A 25,447-nucleotide genomic window follows, 5' to 3' on the forward strand; every position below is an offset into this window, starting at 1 on the left:
GGGATATTTATATAGGGGGGGAAATGATCATGATGATGGTGGGATTTGGATAATCTTAATAGTTTATTGTATTTTGAGAAAAAGGAGATGGGGAAAAGTGAAAATTCTTTGAGATATTTGGATAGATTCTAGATTCTTGATTGTGCCATGGTATAATAATATGCAAAATTCTATATTTCTTTGCTATTTGATGGTAGGTTTAGATTTTCAAGAGCCAAGAACTATATATATGGACCCCTTTCTCCTCTTTGCCCTAATTTTGAAAATGACACCTATTCCACTTACCTACGTCATGCTTTTACTTACTAGTGTGGCAAGAATCAAAAGTCCATCGACATTGATCGTGGTGCACTAGTAAAATTACGTCACTTTTAATTAATCATGTCTTGGGGTTTGAGCCATGAATATAGATCAAATCATGCATGTTAAGAGCGTCATCATCAAATTATGAGCTTTGAATACGCGATTCAAATTTAATTGAAGCTCTAAGACGAATTTTTTTTTTTTATCAAAAGGTATCCCTACAACGCTGACTTAGTGGTAGAATTTATTCCTTCCATATCCTAACTATAACCAATATTATAGACTTCTCTAGTTTTAGGATTTAATATTACGCCCACTTACATACTGCCACGTTATGTAGTGGCACTCTTGGAAAAAGATTATAGAATAATATTGAGTATTAAAATATATTAAATATTTTATGCTTTACCTTGGTTGGTATTGGTAGTGTAGCTTCTATATGTGTTGTTTAGCTTCCAATACCAAATTATTAAATCATAATCAATTATTTGATTTCATGTTTGACTTGGCACATTAAATAAGGTTTAAACTCTATTTCTTGAAATTTTCATTGGTAGAGTAAGCATAAATATTAAAACATATGATTCATATTCAAGAGTCAATAGTTAATGAACTTGTTGATCCAAACGAAATCGCACTAAAAGGTCTTAGAATTAAAACTTAACCAGTAATCGAAAGACCATCTAATAATATCAAAGAGAAAAGGGTCTGAAAAATATTTCAATTTTGACTGAAATTGTTGTTACGATACTAAATTTTATGGAGGACATTTTACCCCCTGACTATTTAATACTGTATTTTGAAGGTATATATGTACTCACATGGGCACGTTACTATTTATAATGATGCAATATTTATGATGTCCACGTGGGCACATATATACCTTTAAAATACGGAAAAAGGTAGAAGTACCCCTTAGACTATGACTGATATCTCAGTGACACACCTTAACTAAACTAAGGTCATATCAACCTCACCCCCCGAACCCATCTTTTTTGATATTTTTGTGCACCTTTTTTACTTAGATGGCGTCCAAATATCTCCTATGGCATTATTTGCGTGGAGTAACGGAGTGTGCCACGTAAGACAAATGTGCGTAAAATTACAAAAATAAAAATAAGTTCACGGTTAATAGGACTTTAATTTAGTTAAAGTGTGTCTATCGAATTTCGATCATATAGGAAATACTTATATGCCTTATCCTTTTAAAATACACTATTAAATAATGTAGTAAACTAAAGATCCTTTTCAAAATTAGATATTATTACATCAATTTCGATTAAAATTCTCATATATTTCACACATTATATATTTAACACATTTTTCCGATATCAAAACATTATGTGTATATTCAGGAATCAAGTTGACCTAATAGAAGAACGTTAGTTAGCCTTTTCATATTATATTATAACGAATAAAAGTGCAAAAAAATAAAATTAAACTGTCAAATAAAATTAAAGAAATATGTGGCTTTTAATTACTTAAAGCTTTTAAGTAATTAATATGTGGTCTCTTAACCATTTGGGTTGTCCCTTAAGAAGAAGAGTTTTTCTGACATCACCACAAGTAGTAGTCAACTATTTCTAAAGAGATGAGCATATGCTTGTAAAATGAAATGAAAACGATTTTCACTAGTAATAAATTCCAAACTTATTCATACTTCTACAATTGATTAAAAATACTCTCTTCGTTTTTTGTTATTTTGTTTTTGTTATATTACACTTTTTAACAATTAACTTAACTAATTTTTCAAGCTAAATAAAATATTAGATATTTAAAAATTATACAAAAAAGATATTATAAGTTATGATAAAAGATATATCTCAAAAGTTAGTCAAAGTTTATATAGTTTAACTCCCAAAAGGAATTGAGGAAAACAAAAAAAAAATGCAAGGAATAATAAATAACATGAAGCATATAAAATTACTTTTAGATGTTAGAAGCCAATTTTATAATTAAAGTAATTATAATGTTCTTTGAAGTTATTTATAAAATTATAAATTAAGAAGTATTTTTGCATTAGAAGAAAATATGAAGAACGGAAATAGAATAGAAAAGTAAATCGAAGTTAGTACTCCATGTTTTAGAAAGAGCATTTTTGAAGATTATAAAAGATTTAATGAATAAAATCATAAATGACCCGATCAAATTAACATTTTATTTGGATCATTGTTACCCATTGTTTCATAATGTATTGTATTGTATTGTACTTTATTGTACTGTATTGTATGGTAGATACAATGTTTAGCTAGACTGTATTGTTTGTTGTTGTTTAATAACATTTTAATTGTTTGGTTTGATCGTATCGTACTGTATTGTAATTTATAATTTTACTAAAATATCCTAATTATTCTAGGGTAGAAGGTTTGACTAGATTTAAATAATTAAGATAAAGGGTAAAATAGTATTTTGAAATACTATGTAAATATAATTGGAAAAGAAATTAAGTAATAATGGGAACACACCAAATTGGTTGTTTCATAAAATAGGGGTTTTCTTTGTTACGCAATAACGAAATTTAACAATACAATATAATACGTTTTTACTAACAATCAAAACAAACATTGTAGATATAGTAACGATACAATAGAATACAATGGATAACAATAATCCAAACATAGTGTAAAAGTGCTTAATAAGTGGCAAAACTACAAGAGCAAATTGTTTTATTTTAAATGTTTTTAAGTTAAAAATAACTTTTAACACTTAAAAAAAACTTATATACTGATTTATTTTTTTCCTTCTAGAGCTAGCTAGTTATGATTTAAAAAAGTATATGATAGAATGTCAACTGAAGATACGTAATTGAAAAAGAGGTGCAATTAAAGATGATAAGCATCAAAGCATAGGGGGTAAGGATACACAGTTACGTGAACATATCACAATAAAGTTATAAAGAATTTTTCTAGCATTTTTGATATCCTGAACTTGGCTTTGATTTATTGGTTATGGAAAATGATATATGTCTCAATTAATGGATTCCAAAAAAAAGAGAAGAATTTAATACATATGGCTTGTCACAATTTTAATTAATGTTTAAATTTTAATTCTATGGTAGCCAATGGATTTCCTAAAGAGACATCCTAACAGTAAAACAATATAGGGCATATCTACAAACATGCATCTACTCAAACTATATAGGTATATCTTATAAAAAAAAATATAAGATAATGTAAAATTTAAAAAGATAAAGTTTAATGTAAAGATTTTATTTGTTTATTTTATTCCAAATCTCAACTACACACTCCAATTTTACACGTGTCCTATCATTCGCTGAGCATTTTATTTGTGAATTTACTACAAACTTGAGTCTTGACCTGACATAGGAGGTGAGAACACCTTCTTAGGTGTGCGAAAAGAGGATAGCCTTAAATTTTTACGAAAAAAAGTGTACTTCTCCCTCTGTCATCTTCCCCAAGTTAAATAAACCATTTTCCTTCTTCCCCGTCATTAACCCCTGTTTCTTTTTTAAAAAAATTATGATTTTCTTTAATTTAAGTGTAACGACCTGATTCATTTGTTATGAAAAAGTCAATGAAGAAAGAATTGGGGTCAGAAAACTTTTTGGTAGAAACTTGGAATAATCAAAACCTAATCCAGATTTGGATGATATTGGAGGCGTTAAGGTGTAGGAAAATTTAATAATGAATGAGAGATCTAATTGTGAATTTTATTACATGAGCGGGTAGATAAGATGATAAGGAACTTGTAGAACATTACGGAATCGAATTTGAATGAGTAGAGCTCCAGAAAATAATCTTTTCGTGAATGAGTGCATTTTGTCTCTATCGAGGTTGTGTAGCGGCATTTTGGTCGCTGAAGCAGAATGGGTCCGCTGGAGCAAGCCAGACGCGATTTAAAGTCGCTAGTAAACCCTAAAACAACTCTATTTGATATTTTTTTTTACTTTTAGGGCTTAGGAGGCGACCCCAAACAAGTTCTTAATAATTTTCACCATTTTTTAGGCTAAAGATAAGGTTTTAACTCGTCGAAATCATTTTTCGATCCGTACAACCTATTTTCTTGGGTTATTTCCATGGGGAAGGGTTTTGATCTAAAATTATGGTGGAATAATCCTTAATTTGGGAATTAGGATCTTGGGTTTGGTCTAGGGTTATTGGGTTTGTTATAATCTGAAAAATTAGATCTTTGATTGTTGATCCTTGCGTATATTAATTGTTGTAGACTTAGAACAAGCGGAAAGAATCTGATAAGGGAAGATCCAAGTGTCTTTGGGGATTCAAGCTTGGATTTGATGTAAATAATGGTTGTGCTTTCATGTTGGTGTGATATAAGTTTGTAATTGCTTCACTGTAATTCATGTATGTACGCGAATATAATGTTACATTATTGATCACCCTAATCGTAAATGAGGATAATGTAAAATTCGTATGCCATGAATCACTTCTTGTTGTATGATCTTGATTATGTACTTGTGTTTGTGATTATGATGTGTGATTGGGAATTAGATTGCCAAGCTCCGGTAATATAACTTGAATCTGTTGCCACGTTCCAACATAACTTGTAACTTTGGATCGGTTGCCACGTTCCGACATAGCTTGGGATCAGATTGTCACATTCCGACAAGCTAACTGTTTAGGCCTAGGTTCCGTGAGAGGACCATTGGATTGGGTCCCATGGGAGGACCATTGACTTGTAAGATATTGACTTATTGTTATGAACATGAACATGGACTATGACTTATGACTTCTCAAAGAGTTCTACTTAGTGTAAATAGGGAATGGGACTTCATCATGCATTGCACAAATGGACTTTAAGAGTGGTTGTGGTTTGATTCTCTTATGCAGAGAAGATTGTGTAAATCAATGTTGTTGATATTTAGTATGTTACATAGTTATATTGTTGTAATTGTCTATATATGTTTCACTTATTGGGATAGCCGCGTGATCCTACCAGTATACTGTGGTTGTATACTGATTCTGCACTTGCTCTTATTTTTGTTGAGTACAGGGCATGTTTTGGCGGCTATTGAAAAATCTCGTTTAGAAGACCAGTGACCTTTTTTGAATTCAAGGGTGATCTAGTTTTTTCGGACTGCCTTGAGTTCTCTTTTGTCTAAGTCCACTCTCTTCGAACTCAGACTATTCGTTAAGGTGTTGTTTAGTTTTGGAGTTGTACCCCTTGTTCTTAGAATTGTAGTTAATTAGTAGAGTTTTTGTACAATGACTTTCAGGTTCTAAGGTTTGTATTTCCGCATTTGTATTACTTCCTTTGTTTAGTTCCTTAATAAATAATTTAGTTATTTAAGACTATTTTTGTATCATTGCATGCCTAGTTTTTGTTAAGTTGCTTGGTTGAGTTGTAGAAATGGTTCTCCCACCGGAGTGCTAGTGTAGGTGCCAATCACGACGGTTTAGATCGTGACATTAAGGTAGGTTATAGTTGTTTATGTCATTTCTAGGAGGGAAATGGAGAAAAAATAAAAAGTGGGAATTGAAGTGGTGGCAACCCGCACGTGCAAACACGTGAGACAACTTATTTGATTTTATGCGGACAGGGCAACACTCAAATGTGTAGTAAATAGGCAAATATAATGTCAGAGGTGATAAAATACCCATAAAATTGGAGTGTGTAGTTGAAATTTCAGGTATAAATGTATTTATTTTTTTGAGGGGAGGGGGCGTTTTATATCCCATTTTAATTTCTCATATATATAGCACATGCATGCTTTAATCATTGTTTGATCCTTGTAATTTTTGCCCCCCCCCCCCCCCTCCCCAAAAAAAAAATCTTCTTTCGATATTAAGCTAGTCTTCATTTTATTCATCTGACATTCTTAGAAGATTTTCAAGATATACTGTCTTCGTATATTGAAATTTGATAGAGTCTTCTTCCTGCTTTATATTAACGTCTGCAAACAATTTCACTAGTTCAACTTCTTCTTTTATTATTAGTGAGTCACGATTTATTGCATGATAAAATGAATCAAATGCTTTGGGGAATATATACTCTTTGTTCATATCACATAATTATGTGTATCGTATATATCTCACACATGTTTATTCGACTGGGGTTCTTGGAAGCTTTTCAAGAGATACTTTTTGTGTTTGAAATATGAAATCTCACAGTCTTCTTCCAATTTCATATTAATGTGTATAAATAATTTCACAAATTTGACTTCTTTTAAATTCTATTATTAGTGAGTCATGATTTGTTGCATGATAAAATGGATCAAATGCTTTGGAGAATATGATCCTCTTTGTTGGCATCACGTAATGATGTGTATCATATATATCTCACACATGCTCTAACTATTGTTTGATCCCTATAATTATGCCCTCCCCCTCCCACTCTATGCTAAATTTTCTTATTGTTCTTTAAAATAAAGAAGAAAAATTTATTATTATAAAGTTTATTTATATTATTTTATGTTTGTGAATGGACAACTCTAAAAGTTGAATGACAATCACTAAAAGATATTTTTACTGATATTGATATATATAATTTACACAAATTTGTTATCTTTTTCCTCTTTTGAAAAATATTCAAGAACAATATTTTTCATTTGCAAGAAAAGAAACTAAAGAAAATATAGAAAAAGTTAGTTAATACAAGAGCACTGGGTTGATAAATCTTTTGAAAATCTATATATATGTTCAAAATGTACAAACAAACTAGACTTCTTTTCATTTCTTTTTTAAATGTTTAGAATATTCAAAAGCCAGAGACTTCATTTTTTAAGATATCATAAGACAAACATTTCATGGCTTCTTAAGAAATTTTACATGCAGTAAAAAGTATTTCAACTAAAATAGTTACATGTATATGCAATATATTGTGTGCGCGTGCGTGCGTGTGTAATATAAATGTATAAATTGTGTTTGTATTTATATAAATCTACAGAAAATTATATATATAAATATAAATACATATATTTTCATTCTATACACTTATAGTTATACAAATGCAGATCTTTGCCTACCAGTTCTTTTTTATCTTTCTCTCTTTCTCACTTTATACAAACACAAACTATACAAAATACAATATATAATTACTTATTTTAACCATACTCTTTAATAATTACCATTTGTAGTAATATAAAACAATACTTTTTCTTATTACATTTTTTTCTCTCGCCTTTCTCTCTTTTTTTTATCTCACTTTTTTAATATATCTCTCTTTCTCTCGCTCCTTTCTTTTTCATGCTCTTTCTCTCTTACTTTTTTTAATTGTTTTTATTTTTGCTGCTCTTTCTCTCTCTATATCTGTTTTTTTTTTCTTTTGGTTTCTTTTGCTACTATTTTTTTGTATAGCAGTCAATAATCGTAATAAATAAAATTTATATCAATCATTAATTAGTTAAATAAAAAATTTATTGGAAACAAATGAAGAGACATAACAAATTTCAAAATGAATTAAATTTGAATTTAAAATGTATTACACACAAAAATTAAACTTGTATTAATAATGAATTAAACAAGTAAACCAATAATAACAAATAAATCAAATAACTGCAAAATAAATTCAATTGCTTCAAAATTGTATTACACAATATTAAAGTTGAATTAGAAGACAAAATTTAGAATGAATGAAAAACGTAGCTAACAAAGACAAGACAATGATCTATAAACTGAATTAAACTCATATTATTCATGAATAAAACTTATACCATATATATCTTATAAATTATTTTTGCTTTTATCACTAAGAAAATGAGGAATGGTTGCAATATGTATTAAAAATGTATTGCGCATGTCATATAAATATATTATTAGTGTGTTACCTAGATTATTCTTGTTGGTATTCGTAAAAAAATGAAGTGTGCAATACGTATTATAAATGTATTATTCATGAATAAACATGTATTATATGTGTCTTATAAAAAAAATTTACTTGTATGACTAAGAATGTGAGTGATGTTTACAATATTTATTAAAAATGTATTGTGCATGTATTATAAGTGTATTACTTAAATTATTTTAGCTAATATCATTAAAAGAGGAGTGAAATTATAGGATGTACTATTCATTATTTTAATACAATTATGAAATATATCTAATATAAATGTGATATAGTTCCGTAAACTTCATCCTTTTCGAGCTTCAATCCAATATGTTTCCTAAAATCAATTCTAAAGTTAATCAAACCCTCTTAAAATTGAGATATAAACACCAAACGATATTTTCAACTATTTGTAGGAACTGTCTATCCAAACTAATCGTAAATGAAAGAGAAATCAATGATTCGTAGACTGAATAAAACTTGTATCAATAGTTAATTAGATAAGTAATCTAATTGTAACAAATGAAAAACATAATAAATTGTCAAATGAAGTAAACTTGAATAAAAAATGTATTACACACATATTAAAGTTAAACTAGAAGAACAATTAACAATAAATGAAAAACGTAACTAATGAAAGACATGACAATAATCTATAGATTGAATTACACTTGTTTTATTCATAAATAAAATATGTATCATATGTGTCTTATAAATTATTTTAGTTTGTATAACTAAGAACATGAGTGATGTTTGCAATATGTATTAAAATGTATTGTGTATATGTTATAAATGTATTACAAGTGTGTTACTTAAATTATTTTGGTTGATATCACTAAAAAGAGAGTGAAGTTTGTAATATGTATTATAAATGTATTGTTCTGATTTTAATACAATTTTAATGCAATCATGAAACATATATAATACAACAAACTTCACCTTTTTCGAGTTTCAATCTAATATTTTTCCTAATATCAATTATAAATTTGGTCAATCCCTTTTAAAATTGGGATATAAACTCCAAACAATATTTTCAATTATTTATAGAAATAATCTATCCAAACTAATCATAAATTCGTAAAATTTCAATATTGAATTCAAAATTTATATTTTTATAATGACCATCGAACACTTGTTTCTATAATTTTAAAGATTTGAAATTTCTATTTGAGAACATGCTATTGTACAATTTTTTTATTTTTCTATTTCTCTTCTCGTTGTGCTTTTTGATAAAGTTATAAAATATGGGCAAAAAACTGATCTAAAAACAACTATTAAATGTAATTTTTTTTTAAAAAAAAAGAATAAACAAAGAGGAAGTGAAAGAATGATACAGAAAGAGACGACGAAGAAGAAGCAAAAAAAAAGGGGGAAGAGAAAAATGGCAGAGAAAGAAGTGAAGGAAGATAAATCGTACAATTTTATATTCTAAAAAATTATTATGTTTAGTTAGAAAATTTATCAATACATGGGAAATATTTTTTTAATATATATATATATAATTATCTAACTGATATACATATACGATTGTTGCGCTTTTATATAAACGAGATTCTTGCCGGCGATTTGTACAAATTTAATACTCCATAGTTTGTTATGGAGAGCAATTAACAAAATTATAGTTATAGAGCGCTAATATTATTTTTATGTTTCTAAATCTAAAATTTACTCTCTTTTATTTTTGTTCTTTCACCCTTTAGCAAATCATTACCGGACCATCTTTTTTTCTTCATTTTTTGTGATATTACTCTTTTAACTTAGAGAAGAAAGATGAAACGAAATAATGATACCAGCCAGAGATACTTTTTAGTTTTTTTGGCGCTCTTCATTTGTACATTGTGTAATTAATGTATAAAATATGTGTATATATTTTTTATGCTCTTGATTTGTACATTGTGTAATTAGTGTATAAAATAGGTGTATATATTTTTCATACCATATATAAAGTAGATATACACTTTAAAATAATGCATATACACCATTTATAAACATCTAGTGCACATATACACAATGTATATAAAGTGTATATAGTGCATAATACAAACATACGATTCATATATCAGTTTTAGAATGTATATAATGAGAATAATTGATATATATTATTTATATAAATGTACAATTTTTCTTTCACAAAATTTTCTAAGTTTTTTTCTATTCAAATTCTTATTTTTTTAATATTTTGGTGATAGATAAGACAAAGTGAATCGTCACGACCTAAAATGTTGTAAAAGACATCCACACCAATTTTTTTGTGGGAGAACCAATCGTCAACCCAATAGATACTCAACTTAAGTCATTAGATAACAACTTTATTAATTAAAAAATGTTTATTGTAAATATTTGAAAACATGAAGAAAAAAATTCTCGTGAAACATTAAAGTTCGTACCAAAATATCTAACATAGTTTAGAGTGTGCGGATGCAACTCTAAAATAAAAGGAGCTTAAGCCGAACAATGAACTATAAAAAAAAATCCATGAATTTACGAAAGTAGCTTTTGATTCAGAGAACGTGCGAATCACAACTAAGGTCACATAAAAACTGTCAGAATATGATCAGTACTCAACAAAGAAAGAGCACATGCAGTATCAATACACTAAATTCGTAGTATACTGATAGGATCATCAACTCCAATTATACAAAATATGAAAAAACATGATAACTTAGTAAAATAGGAAACACACATACATAAATCGATTCAAAGAATATAAACATGACTTTGTGTCCTCATTCTGACTTAACATCACAAAAGAATTATCCAACGAATTTACAATCAACACACACAAAACAATTGATATATACCAAGTGTGGTACCCGAGTCAATCGATGTGAAACATGTACCATGTATAGTACTTAAGTCATTCAATAGATATTTCGTATCAAGCGTGGTACACATACCATATTTTTACAAAGAGATTTAGTTTCGTACGAGGCTAAGTTTATGTCTTGTCCCGTTATGTTCCACAACTTGTGAACACCAACGAAGACAAGATTCTCTTATTTAATCAAGGGTTTAAGTTCTGGGTTGCGGGTATTATCAATGCACTTGATTTTTGCAGGTAATATACTCAATGAGGTAACTGATGTTGTGGGAAAAATGGAAGGGGCTAGGAAGTCACATTATTAAAAAAAAAACAGCATTTAGCAAAGAATATTAGCGACGAAATGCATTGCGTTACTATATAACGTCGGATTTGCAACAGATTAATCATTTGGTTGCAAAATTAACAATATTCTAAATATATATATTTATTTGAAAGTAACGAATGTTATAATCCGTGACTAATTTCGTTGCAAATTTTTTAAAGTGATGTATTCTTAGGGCATTAAATATTCATACTAACACTTTTCAGAGATGAAGCTCTGAAACTCCAAGCCTCCATTTCTAAAACTCCATTTAGATTTCAAACTTCATCTCGAAGCTGGTAACACTTGAAGCTCTGAAACAAGTCTCCATCTCGAAGCTCTGAAGCAAGTCTCCATCTAGAAAGGTAAGCGCTCAAACTCCATTTTCAGTCAATTTCCCAAGTTGGTTTTTATCAAGAACTAGTTATAAAATCAAAACCCTAGCTCCAATTTGCAACATCGAGGCCATCTTTGATTTTGATGACTTTCAACTCTTTCTCTCTGACAAATAGAAACACCCACTAGGAATTTCGCTCAGATTCCTGCATTAGGATATCATATTAACTCGATATACCATTGTTTTTCAATTTTCACTCGACATACCATTTTTTTTTCCAATTGAAATATATGAACCCTAACTAGGAATCATTTCACCCGAGCACTAAAAATAGAGACTTTAGCAATTGGGTGTTATGAAAATATTATATTATTAACTATGAAATCTTTCCATTTCGTTTATCTTGAACTAAGATTGAATGGTCTGAATATAGAGGGTTTTTTAGAAGTAAAGTTTTCTGAAAATATGTGTAAGGGTTTAAGCAAGCATCTAAACTAAGGTACAAGAATTTTACATTGATTTCACACGGATTTGTTTTAGTTTTCTAATGCAGGTAACTTTTATTGCTATGACTACTCACTACCGACTCATTCTCTCTATAAAAGATATTTCTCTTTTTCTTCTCTGTACAAATTTTTTCTTTTTTTCAAAAAAATGTGTTGATATAATTTTTTTGTTTGGGTTCATTTTTCTGTAATAAATAATGTTAGTGTGGTATTGGATTTAGTGTTAAAGTTGTTTCTAGTTGATTTTGGTAGTCTGATTTATAATCTTTTGAACATGTGTGATATATTATTTTTTCGATTAATAGTCTAAAGTGGTTCATTATGTTCTTGTCACTTGAAATGTACTATGCCTGATCTTGCTGGTAGTGATCTGGAAGTTATGGTTGTTATTCCTAATGATCAGCTTTTTTGCTATGACTTATGATAGAGCTAAAGTTTGGGTTAAACGTAACGTCACCTGTTACAATTAAATTTGACATGTTTTATGGTTTATATTGATGATATATGCTGCTAAATAAGCATTTGTTTGAAAGAGTAGACTTTTTGGTGCTTTTTCTTGTTTTAAATTGAAGGAATGATATTATGGTTCACTCTTTTTTGTCGGTTATGAATATTTTAGTTAAAGGAGCTTCGAAAGAAAAAGAATTATTTCCTCCAAGAGTTTATTAAAATAGCCTCTCTATCTAAACTAAAAATATTAGATTAGACATTTAATAATCATCAACTTTTTATGTTCAAGGGGAAAACTGTCACTTTATACACTATAAAGTCCAGGATTGCTATTGTAATATGAATTGTTGCTCAAATAAGTGACGTGAAGCTTCAATAACATGTAATATAATTAAATAAAGGATTCTCAAAGTGCTAAAACAAGATTTTATATTCTGTTGGAATAAGGAACTTCATATAGTTTATTTATGAACGATATTGGATAATTTAATGTTCCATAGTGAAATAAGCCTCAATTAATGTTGCAACTCCTAGAAGCCGACACTATCAATTCTAGAATTGTATGAAATCAATTCTGATTACCTGCGAGAAAATTAATATCTCATTGTTTTTTCAGTTTCAGTACATCATTGTCTTGATTCTCTGCCAAGTATTTAGAAGTTGACACTATTTTGTTTTCTCATGGTTCCACAAGCTTACAAAGCTTAGGATCTATCTGATTTACTAAACACACAGTGAATAATATATTTTAACACGTGCAAGTTAACTCGACTAAATGAACCTCTAGTCCTCGTGATGGAAGAGGCTAAATGAAGTTCAACAATTTGCATTTCATCAATTTGCTGCCTGATTAAGTGAATGAACATGATGATGTTTGTAATAACATCTGGTAGGAGGCCTTAACATGGTCTTCAAACTTGAAAATAAAATTACATATTGTTGAAATGTTGCATGCATTTGTTGTTATAATTACCAAGAAAATTTTATGTTTAAATGTTGCAGGTATTTGCTACCATAACTCAACGTCAAAATTTGGTTGATATTCATCGAAGTAAGTCTTGCTCTTCATTTTGATCTCTGTTTTACCATAATAAATAAATCTCGGGGTATTTACTTTAGAATGCTTGTTATCTAAGTTTACTATAATCACAAACTTTTTAAGTAGCTTCTAAGATTATTTTAAGTCTGCCTACTGAACAACTTTAGAAAATATTCTTATTTTGGCAATATGCATATTTTGTCAGAATTGGATGAATATGAATGAGAATACCTTCTGATCATCAGTTTTTGCTTGTTACATGCTATTTTATAAATTTAAACATTATTAGGAACATGAATAATCAAGAGCGTGATTGGATGTATGAGAGGTTGGATGGACGAGGGACTATCAATTCTAATTTCATGATTGGAGTGGATAAATTTATCCAATTTACATGTTCTCAATAGAATTGTATGAGCGGTAACAAAGTTAGATGTCCATGTAAAAAAATATCACAACTTCATGAATGTTAAAATTATTAAACATCACCTTGATAAGTCTGGATTTATTCATAAGTATTTTGTTTGGAAGTATCAAGGGAAAAAGATGAGATCGGTCAGATTTCTTCAGATCGGGATTTGTATGGTGGTGCTCAACCCGAATCAGGTGTTGTTTTGATGTTTTTTTGCTACAATTTAGTGTTGCTTTAGCGTGATCCTACTGTTGTTTTAGAGTGACTCTAGTGCAGTTATTTTTTGTGCAATTCTAGTCGTGCTTTGAGCGCATTCGTTGATATTGTTTTGGTATAATGCAGGTGCTGTTTTAATGTTTTTCCGTTGTAATTTTAGTGTTGCTTTAGTGTGATCCTTCTGTTGTTTTAGTGCGACTCTAGTGCAATTATTTTTTGTGTAATTCTAGTCGTGTTTTAGAATGCATTTGTTGTTATTGTTTTGGTATATTGTGGGTGTTGTTTTAATGCTTTTTCGCTGCAATTTTAGTATCTTTTAGTGTGATCCTACTGTTGTTTTAGTGTAACTCTAGTGCAGTTATTTTATTATTTCGTACCTTGAGCAGTCCGGTTTCAAGCGTCTCGTTTCTTTTCTTTTCTTTTGTAGCTCTCAACCCTGCCGTCTTTTTTAATCAATGAATGTATAAATTTAGATTTTCTGGGCTATCATCCTACGTGAATCGGCATTTCTATAAGATTCATATATGCATAACACCAATCTTAATCTAAAAACAAAAAGTATTTCTAGGAATTATTCTGAGGAGGTTGTTGGTAATTGATTTTGATTACCCTGGGTTGTTTTTGTCCATTTGATGATGGGTTCAAGATTTGTCAACTAAAAATTTTATGTTATTAGATAAAAGGCCAAAGTCATATGTAAGACTGGTCAATGGAACGGGACGTACCGGTACCGTTCCGGTTCGTCCCGGTTTGTTTCGTTTCGGTTGCCTACGGGACGGAACGGGATAGTCTGAACCGGTACACGGAACGGGACGGAACCGTGATTTCATACCGGTATAACGGTACCGGTTCATTCCGATTCCAGTTTGATTCGGTCCGGTTCCAGTCCGGTTTATTTAATATATATTAATTTTTTTATATTTTATATTTTATATAATTTATATTTTATAATTTTCATAAATTATATTTTATATTTCAAAATACCCGCCCCTGCAGTCTGCAGTCTACACTCTGCACTCTTGCAGCTTTATCAAAAGCTGCAGTGCTGTCTGCAGCTGCAGCCCAGCCCCCCGCCCCCTATCCTTTTCCCGAGACTCGGACCAACGGCCATTTCAAACGGAAAAATTTAAAACGGCTAGTTATTTTGTTTTATAAATTAGAGTTGATTTCTAAAAATTTTATATACAAATTACAACTTACAAACATAAGTTTGAGTATTTGAGAGAATATATATTTCCAAATTCCGTTCATATTTATAACTTATAAGATTTAGCAATTACGGATTATAAATTCTAAAATTTTAAATTTTCAATATTCAATTCAGTTCTAAATCTTTATATCATTTGGTCATTTGGTGTATTTCGGAGGAGGATTCTTCTTCAAATATCAAGTCTCGACATCAATATTTTAATTTTCATTATAATCGTTTGTTCTTACACAAACGTTTGGTAACTTCGTTCACTCTCTAATCTTATATTTATTTTTTGTATTTATTATTTAACTTGTAAGTTGTTCTTGTTATATTATTGTTCTTGTTAAGTTTCGTATTTTGTAATTTATAATTTTATATCATGGAGTCTTCTAAAAAAAGTGGAAGTAAAAAAGGTCTAGTAGAATCAGTAAAAAAATTAGTTAAAAAAGTAATAAAGGTGCTAGTTCTTCTAAATCTAAAATTGCTCTTGTTAGAATGAATACAGATGAATTTACGCATGTGAATGAAACTAGTTTTTCCCGTCCCGGTCCTATAAATATTAATTCGGATACTCCTATGACTCCCCATGAACTCTATGAAAGATATTATGGTATTAATCAAGCAAATGAAGAAGTGGAAATGGATGAACAATTAAATTTAGATGAAGAAGTAGATTTAGATGATACACTGACTACCCCGCCCCCGACCTCAATGCAGTCAATAGTATAGGTGTTGAAGCTCCACCTCCGGTTGGAACTACTCGTCCCCCAATTATTCCAACTAGAGGTAAGACCAAGGTACAACGTTCTTTAAAATCACATGTGTGGAAATTTTGTTATTTGAATGAAGAAAAAACTTTTAGTATATGTAATCTTTGTAAACAACACTTTAAATATACATCTGGTGGGACTGGAGGTTCAACGGGGGATTAAAAATACATTTGATTAACAAGCATAGTAAAGAGTGGTTTGCATATATGTCTTCTCTTGAAGTTGTTGAAAATTGTAATGTTGAAGAATCGGTTAGAGAATCAAATATGGTTCAAAGTGAATTAAATACTTCGAACTCAAGTGGTCCTCTTACACATCGAACCTATAACAAGGATCGTGATCATGAAAACTTTGCTAAAATGGTTGTTGTTTGTGGTTTACCTTTTAGTTTTGGAGACATCCGGGTTTTATTGCTTATATTCGTGAAACATATAATCCTAGTTTTAAAGGTTTATCAAGAAGCATGGTAAAAAGAGATATTTTCGAATTTCAAGAAAAACATTGTCAGTATTTACATGCCTATTTTGAACTAATGGATTGTAGAGTTGTTATTACTACTGATATGGGTCGTAGTCCTAATGGTTTTGATTATTTAACTGTTATTGCGCATTAGATCGATTATAATTAGAATTTACAAAAAAGAATTATTGGTTATAAAATTTGTCAAAAGAAAAAAACCGAAATTTATATTGCTATTACTGTGTTGGAAATTTTAGATTTTTTCGGTCTTTGTGATAAAGTCGTTAGTATTACTTTAGATAATGCTTCTGCTAATTTAAATGCTTTTAGTATGCTATTATCTAGACTTTTGTCCTATTAGTAAATATGCTTTCCATGTTAGATGTGTCTCGCATATATTAAATTTGGTTGTTAGTGACGGTGTTAAATTATTTGAAAATAGTTGTGATAAAATTGATAATGCTTATTTTTACATTTTTCATATGAATAGTAGTAGTAGAATTAATCAATTTAAAGAACTTTGTAATACATTTAAACTTTCGTTTAGAAAAGTTCTGAAGCATGTAAAAACTAGATGGAATTCCTTTTATGATATGCTTGAAGTTGCTTATGCATAGAAGCAACCTATTACTACGCTATTTAATAATCATAATGCTTATCCTAAATTAAAAATTAATGATAGTGATTGGGATGAAGTAAATGAACTTAGGATATTTTTGAAATCATTTTATGATGCTACTAAAAAAATTTCTGGAATATATTATCCTACTATTTCTGAAATTTTAATACAAATATGTGAGATTTCATCTATTTTTTCTGAATATAAAACAAATACTTTATTCACCTCTGCTATTGAAGTTATGATTACAAAATTTAAAAAATAATTTTTTCCTATTCCTCAAATTCATTTAACTGCAATTCGTTTCAACCCTGAATATAAAGAATATGGTGCAAAAGCTTTAGTTGAATGCATTTATCAGAATTTAGATATTCAACCTGAAGAAGAACCTGATTTGGTAACATGTCAAAATAGTATAAAATTCTTTGCAAAAGAAATGTATGATAAACATTCATTCTTAGATAATTTTGAAAATCCTCAAACGTCTATGAATCAAGTAGGTGCTCATGAACGAGTGAAACATAAACTTGGTCTTGACTCTTTTAATAAATGTGAATTTGTTAAATATCTTGAACAGGGTATAGATGATATTACAAACGATGATGGTATACCGGAACTATTGAACTGCTGGAGGAATCGTGGAGCTCAATTTCCAAAACTTAGTAGGATGGTGAAGGATGTGCTTGCAATTCAAGGATCATCAGTAGCTTCGGAGGCAGCTTTCAGCGCGGCAAGATTTCAAATTGGAGACCACAGATATTCGTTAGCAGAAGACAGCTTGGAGATATCAGTGTTATTTAGAGACTGGATAAATGTTGATCGTAGAAATCAAGGACTTCCAAAGTTAGATAGTCAATTTGAACTTTTCATAGATTCAGCTATTGGATGTGGTAGTGATGATGGTATCGAAATTTAAGATCGTCAACGAGCTTTACCAAGACCAGAAGTTGATCACAATCAATCCATAGCTGAGTTAGAAAGAGGATTTACGGGACTATACAACTATTAGTATTACATTTGAGACATAGTTGAAACAGAACCATTCCTATAAGGTGGCTGCGTAAGCTATGTACTCTACTAATAGTTGTAAATTGAAATTGTAATTTGTTACAAATTTAAATAAATTAAATTGATATTTTTTAATTTTTTGTAATTGTGTTTATCCTTATTTTAATTTAATTTTTTAAAATTACAAATTTTATTTATTTAATATTTACAAATTTAATATTTACAAGATACAAGTTATAAATATAACTTATAAAATAAATATTAATGAATATAAGTAATAACTTATAAAGTATAAACTTCAAAAGATTTAAATTTTGAAAACTTTATTAGACTTTACTTGCAGACTTAACAATAACAAAAAATTAATAAAATATCTTTAAAATAAACTTAAGTAAAAAATTATAGTATAAATTTAAAAACTATTAATTTATACTTAAAAATTAAAAAAAATTATATTTTCGTATTTTCAAAAAATATCGTCCCGTTAATCCCATCCCGGTCCGTTTCGGTTCCATCCCGGTACATAGTGAAACGGAACAGAACCGATGAATCATCCCGGTAATTCTGGTCCGGTTCATCCCAGTACCGGTCAACGGATTCCGGTCCGGTCTAGTACCGGTTCATTCCGGTCCGGTGACCCGGTTCTGGTCTGTTGACCAGTCTTAATCATATGCGGCCACTCAAACTTGTCCTGATTATTCATTTAGACACCTCAACTAGACGTAATACCTATTGAACACCTCAGCCACCGCAGATTTGAACCGTACAATCATTTTTTGCCTACATGGCAAATCGTTTGTGATTCATGCAAATGGAGTGCGTGAATTTATTTTTATCTCATTTTTTTACCCTGCCTACATGGCACCAACGTTAATATTATACTTCAATATTAAAGTTGAAGTGAAATCCCCAATTCCTCTTACCCAAAATCCTCTTCCCCAATTCCTCTTTCTCAAAATCCATTTAGAATCCTAAATCTCCAATTCTCTCTTTTTCTCTAAATCTCCAAATTTATCTCTTCTTCTCTAAATATTCAAGTTTCTCTCTTCTTCTCTAAATCAATTCTCTTTTATTAAATGTCGCAAATTTAAGTGAATATTGAGGAAGTTGATATATGCAAGTGTGGTTATTATTCTCGACTGAAAACTTCGAGGACTTCTTTGAACCCAGGTTGTCAATTTTTTTGGATGCAAAGCATCAAATGTTTGTTATTTTTCGAACAAAAATTGTTCTTGTAGTACTATTTGAAAAATCAACATTTTTGTACATTTATTACGCCTTACTACTGTTATATGGTTTGTAGGAAAATGGTAGATGTGGATATTTTAGATGAATTGATCCGGCACTTGAAAATATTGATGAATCATCCTCAATAAATATACTCATAGACGGTCAAAATCCGATTGATCGACTAAAGAGAAAAGTGAAAGAGCTTGAAGAAGAAAAAGATTCTTTGAAATTTCAATTGAATGCAAGTGGAGTGAAATTGATGGTATTGAACAAGAAGCTTAAGGGAGTTAAACTCCAAAGGGATTGGGAAAATGTCAAATTTAACCGAGTTGTGATTGTTTTTCTTTGTCTACTAACTATTAAATTGTTCTTTAATATTTTGTAGTTGATAGTACTTCAGAATTGTAGTACTTAATTGTTTAGTTTTGCAGTAGTTAGGTAGCTATTCTAGATCAATAAGTCATGTTTCAATTGGTATATGTCCTTCATATTTTGTATCAAATTGAAAGTTTGAGTTGAATTGATCACTTGCCATGTGTTTTGAATTTTTTTTTCTGGAATTGAATTGATCAGTAGTCTTATTGACAAAAACAAAAGTCATGCATTGAAAGGTAGTGTAGTTGTTGTTCAAAAAGTAAGTTAATAACACAAATGCATGACTGAAAAATACATAACACACAGTAATAGTTGAAAAATACATAACACAAATGCATTGAGAGGTAATAAAAAACCATTGTCTTACAAAATACATAGTCTTGATAACACAAATACAATGTTCAAAAATACATTAGACGAGTGTTCAAATAAACCAAGAGTAAATTGTTTTAAAATAGACACCCATTTAACATGGTCCAAAATCATAACAACTTCCCAAATGAACTACTTTCAGTTTTTCTTTTTATCTTTCATTTGTTATAACTGTGAGGTGCTGATTGCACCTTTTCCCTTCTATTTTAGGCCACGAGGTTTAAAACCAATGTCTATATTGGTTGGTGAATCACTCTTCAATGTTGTTGGACCACGTAGAATCTTCTCTCTTGATGTACCAGGCTGCAGGACTTCTGTTTTCTCCAGTAGCAGCAGCAAATGAGGCAGAACTGTATGGTCTCTTGTGACCTGATAAAGGTGGTAATTAACTAGAAGAACTATCTCTTTCTGTAACAAATGGGGTTACTCTTGCATTAGCTTTTTTTCTTCTCAATCCTCTTCCAGTTCCAACTTGAACCCTATTTTGAACAGGTCTTGGCACAGATGTTGTGTCAGCACAAATAGAAGTTGGTTGACTTGATTGTGTAGTTGCATATTGGTTCTGAAAGTAGAATGTGATGGACCTCCCATTGTAGATGGACCTCCCATTGTAGACTATATAACATAAATAAGGATATTGAAAACTTGTAGAACAAACTTAAAATGCAAATGAATTTCTAAAGGCTAGCCATTATCTAATCTTATTGTTGTTTGGGTAGTTCTTGGCACAGTTCTTGGCACAACACTGGTATCAGGACATACAAAACTTTGTGTTCTAACCTGTTAAACAAAAATAAGTACATATGAATAACTGTCTAAATGAAAATTAAGGCAAATGAATATGTAAACCAAATCTAACACTTGTTTGAGAATAACTTTGTTGGTTGTTTCCTTGACTTGTAGGTTGAGAAGTGCTCCCCCTCCCATACTATGTCACCACAAAATAAAACACATGATTATAAACTTTAAGCAATTAACAAATGTGAATATGAGTAGTATTACTTACTCTTGCACACACAACTTTGTTATTAATAGTTTTCTTGCAAATGGAACATGTCATATTTACTCCTTTTCTGGAAATTTTTCCCTATTTTTGGGCTTAGGCTTGCTCTTTCTTCTCTTCTTGCCAGGTCTGCCTGGTATTTTTCTTGGTTTTGGAGGCTCTATTGATGGATTTGTATTTTTAGGCCACATTCTCATATTAGGTATTGGTTGGATGAAATGATTGTAAGCCTTGAGAAATGTTTCCTTCATATACCAGTGCTCTACATGTTGATCAGGATCTTGATTCAAGTAATAATAAGAAACAATAACATGAGGGCAAGGAATACCTCTCAACATCCACAACCTACTGTCACAATACTTCTTCTCCAAGTCAACAACAAATAAGTATTCACCATCACTAATCTCAAAACCATTCTCCCCATTCCATTGAACATTACAGTTCTTTGAATACTCCTTGTTTCTTTCAGTATTACCCTTGTCATAGGTGCAATGTCTGATATCCATGTTTCAGCAAATTTGATCATGTCAACGTGTCTGTTCATCATTTTATGTCTAATTGATTTATGTCTTTCTACAACATCACACTTGGAATGAGTCTGAAAAAAATCTCTACACCAATTTATGGGATCATAATGTAGTAAGTCCTCTGTTATTTTCTTCTTACCTAGCTTAGACATTGCATGAACTTCTTCACCAAACTTGACTTCAAAAGAGGCGTTTGAGCATCTCCAAAATTGTTTTCTTCTTTCTTCTCCTTTCCAGTTAACATGCCAATTACTCCATATATGTCTAGCACACATTCTTTTCTCAGCATTTGGTAACAACTCCAACAATACAGGAATAATTCCCTAACAAAAAGTATATACATAATATGTAATTGGAGTAGTAAAACTAAAACTAAAAAAAAATAAATTTTGTAAACAATACCTTTTGCATATCTGACATCACAGTCAAACCTTCAATAGTTCCCAAGTTTAGATCAGCAATTAAATAACTTATGAACCAGCTCCAACTATGTTTTGTTTTTGTATCCACAACATCCCAAGCAATGGGATATATTTGATTGTTCCCATTCTTTCCAACAGTAACTAATAATTCACCCTTACAATCTCCCTTGAGAAAACAACCATCAAATCCAATTATATTCCTACACCCCTCCAACCATCCTTGCTTAAATGCATGAAAGCATACATAAAAATATACAAAAAGGTTCTTCCCTGGTTCAATCTCCTTATCAATTTTTACCCAACAAGAGCTTCTAGGATTGGTTTGTTTGATCACATCTGCATAGTCACACAATCTGGCAAATTCCAGATTCCAATCACCCATGTCTTCCCTCATAATTTTCTGTTTAGCCCTATAACAAAGAGTCTTACCAACATAAAGACCCAATGTCTTTCTAACCAAATCTTGAATTAACCAAATCCTTATGTATGGTTGAGATATAATTCCGTCCTTAAACTTTCTAGCAATAAACTTTGAATTGCACAACTTATTTCTGTTTAATAGAATACACTTATGAATAAAATGATAGTTCTTTACAATAAAATCACCTGAGTCCCTGTCAATCGAATCATATAACTACCACTTACACTTAACATTTTTGCACTTCACCCTCACTCTATGTTTTTCATTAGGTATTAGCTTTAACTATCTTCTATACTATACAGCATAATCTGCCACTGCTTTCCTGAACTGATCTGCACCTTCAAAGACCATTCCAAGCTCAAAAATTGACACTTCACAATCTTCATCATACCTAACCTTTTTTCTTTTCCTTCTAACAGGTATGTCTACTCCCCTAACATCATCCACATCTAGTTGTTCATCACTATCATCACTCCAACAGTCAGAGCTATCAATGTAATCTTCATCTCCATTCAATTTTCCTGCATATTTGTCAGTTTTGTTCTTTCCAATATCTTCAAAGCCTCTATCTATACCACCAGCTTCTCCAACTGGTATTTCTTTGAATTCAGTAGCCTTTTTTCTATGTTTTTTGTTTCTTCTTTCTTCTCTAAGAGCTCTTAGATCCTCATCAATATCTGAACCATCTTCTGAAGGTATATCTAAATCTGAACTCAAGAAATCAGATGCATCTTGTCCAAATAGGTTATCATCCACTTCCTCTCCACCTAGGTTAACATGTTCACCCTCACCACCCTCACCAGTAAGGTTACAAGCTTCACCTTCTCCACCTAGGTTAACAGCTTCACCCTCACCACTAAGGTTACAAGCCTCACCTTCTTCACGTAAGTTAACAGTCTCACCATCTTCACCATTAGTTAGATATCCTATAGTTACATCAGTGTCAAGTAAGGGTTTATCTAATACATGACAGACATATACTTCAAAAGTGTCCTCATGTTTTAAGTCTTTAATAAGGTGTAGTAAATGTTGGTCAGTTGTAATTAGGATCCAATTTTTATTCAATAAATCTTTCACATAAAAGTCTCCAATAGTTTCATACCTAATTCTTTAGTATAATACAATAGTTCAAAAATGGAAAAGTGGTCCTTGATGATATACCTGAGTGCAGACACACAGTTTCCAACATAAGTAGGGACAGATAACTCATATAAGATTCCACCATGGTAAATCTTCGTAAATATGATTTCATCCATGGTCAATTGTTAGCCCTACAAAATATCAACCAAACCCTAGGTTTAACGGAATATACTCATACAAATAACTAAAAAACAAAGCTTTAAATCATACTTTTTGCTAATAGTAAAGAATGGACAGAATATTCGCAAACCCTACATTTTTACAAAACCATAGCTTTATGAAATTCATATAAGAAAGCATGTAAACAAACAAAAATCAAACTTACATAAGCATAGATCGTAACACGAAGAAGAGGAATCAAACAACAATCGAACTTCAATCTGGAATGAATCGCAAGATGGAGAGCTTGAAATCAAAAGAAATTGTGAAGTTAGAGAGAGAAAGAGAGAGAAAGAGAACTGCTATGTGAAAGTTAACGATTTGGAAATTTTCCCCAATTTAGGAATTAACAAATACACGTCGGATACACGTGGTACTTTTTAAATGGTCATTCAATACACGTAAGATACACGTGGGGACTACACATGCCATATAATTAATGAAAAGTGATTAAAAAATGGTTGTACAGTTCAAATCTGGGGTGGTTGAGGTGTTCAATAGGTAGTACGTCTAGTTGAGGTGTCTAAATGAATAATCGGGACAAGTTTGAGTGATCGCATATGACTTTTACCTAGATAAAATCACAATTTCTCCATGGATATGTTTATATGCATGTTGCAAAGGAGTAACATTCTTTCTAAATGGCTCATTCACACCAATCTGTAAATGGCCTTCACTTTTAGTGTATGTATATCATCACAATTAGTGGTAGAAAGGAGCTTACCTGATTTCTTCTTATTGTCTTGAATTTATTGTTTTTCGATTGTACCTTTTTGTAGCTCCTCATTATCATGTTGAGTGGGCTGAGTTCTTTCGGCCATAGTGTGAGTGCTTGGAGGTTTCTTTCACAGTTCAATTTGAATGGGAGTTGGAGTAGACACCATTTGATTGTCCTGAATCCCAAATGAGAAATTTGAGGATTCTGCATCATCAAGGTAGTTCCCTGCAACTTGATTCCTTGATTTTTTATCATATATAAAGTGTTTTTGTGTGTGTCTTTTGGGGGATCTTGAGATCTCTTGTTCTGTTTTGGGAGGTCTAGAGACCTCTTGTCCTATTTTTATCATATGGTTGAAAAATATACACTGTATTTAAGCTTAAGAGCTTATGCATCTTTCTCCATTTTCCTTCAAAATTTGTTTTGTTCCCTAACTTTAATGTTTTCTCATTTTCTCTACTTATTATAGGAAAAATATGAAGAAATATTACAGAAAAAAACTGTCTCAAATTGATATTGATCAATGTAAAGCATATTATTAAGATGCGGGGGAGAAAAGAAAAGAAGAATATACGGTCTTGGATCTGAAGCAAAAATTACTTTGGGCAGAATCTTGTGGCTCATCATCATTACCTCCTCCATTTTCTCAATCAACACCGACAACAAATATGAATGAGTTTGTATAGCAAATGATGTCGACATTTACTAGTCATCTAATTCCTATTATTGTCGAGCAGGTGCAAGCATCGATTACTTATCCCTCCAACAACCCATCGCTTATGACATCCATACTGCCTTCTACTACTAATGTGGATGAGGTTGATCCCTCAATTTAAAGTAATGATCGTATCCCTTAGTCTCCCACAACTTTAGTTTTTGATATGTCATGTTTTATGGAAGC

The 25,447-nt window shown here is 30.6% G+C and overlaps 1 long non-coding RNA gene across 2 annotated transcripts; it reads left to right on the forward strand.

Moving 5' to 3' along the window:
• Positions 1-11,071: 11,071 nt before the first annotated feature.
• On the forward strand, positions 11,072-14,513 carry LOC138349005 (uncharacterized). 2 transcript variants are annotated; one of them, XR_011221521.1, is made up of 3 exons: positions 11,119-11,536; positions 13,467-13,515; positions 13,793-14,513. It is a non-coding gene; the product is annotated as an uncharacterized lncRNA (long non-coding RNA). The 2 variants fall into 2 exon arrangements; XR_011221520.1 differs by having other exon boundaries at positions 11,072-11,536; positions 13,467-14,513.
• Positions 14,514-25,447: the final 10,934 nt, after the last annotated feature.

This window comes from Solanum lycopersicum, chromosome 1, assembly GCF_036512215.1.
Source record: "Solanum lycopersicum chromosome 1, SLM_r2.1".
Classification (NCBI taxonomy): Eukaryota; Viridiplantae; Streptophyta; class Magnoliopsida; order Solanales; family Solanaceae; genus Solanum; species Solanum lycopersicum.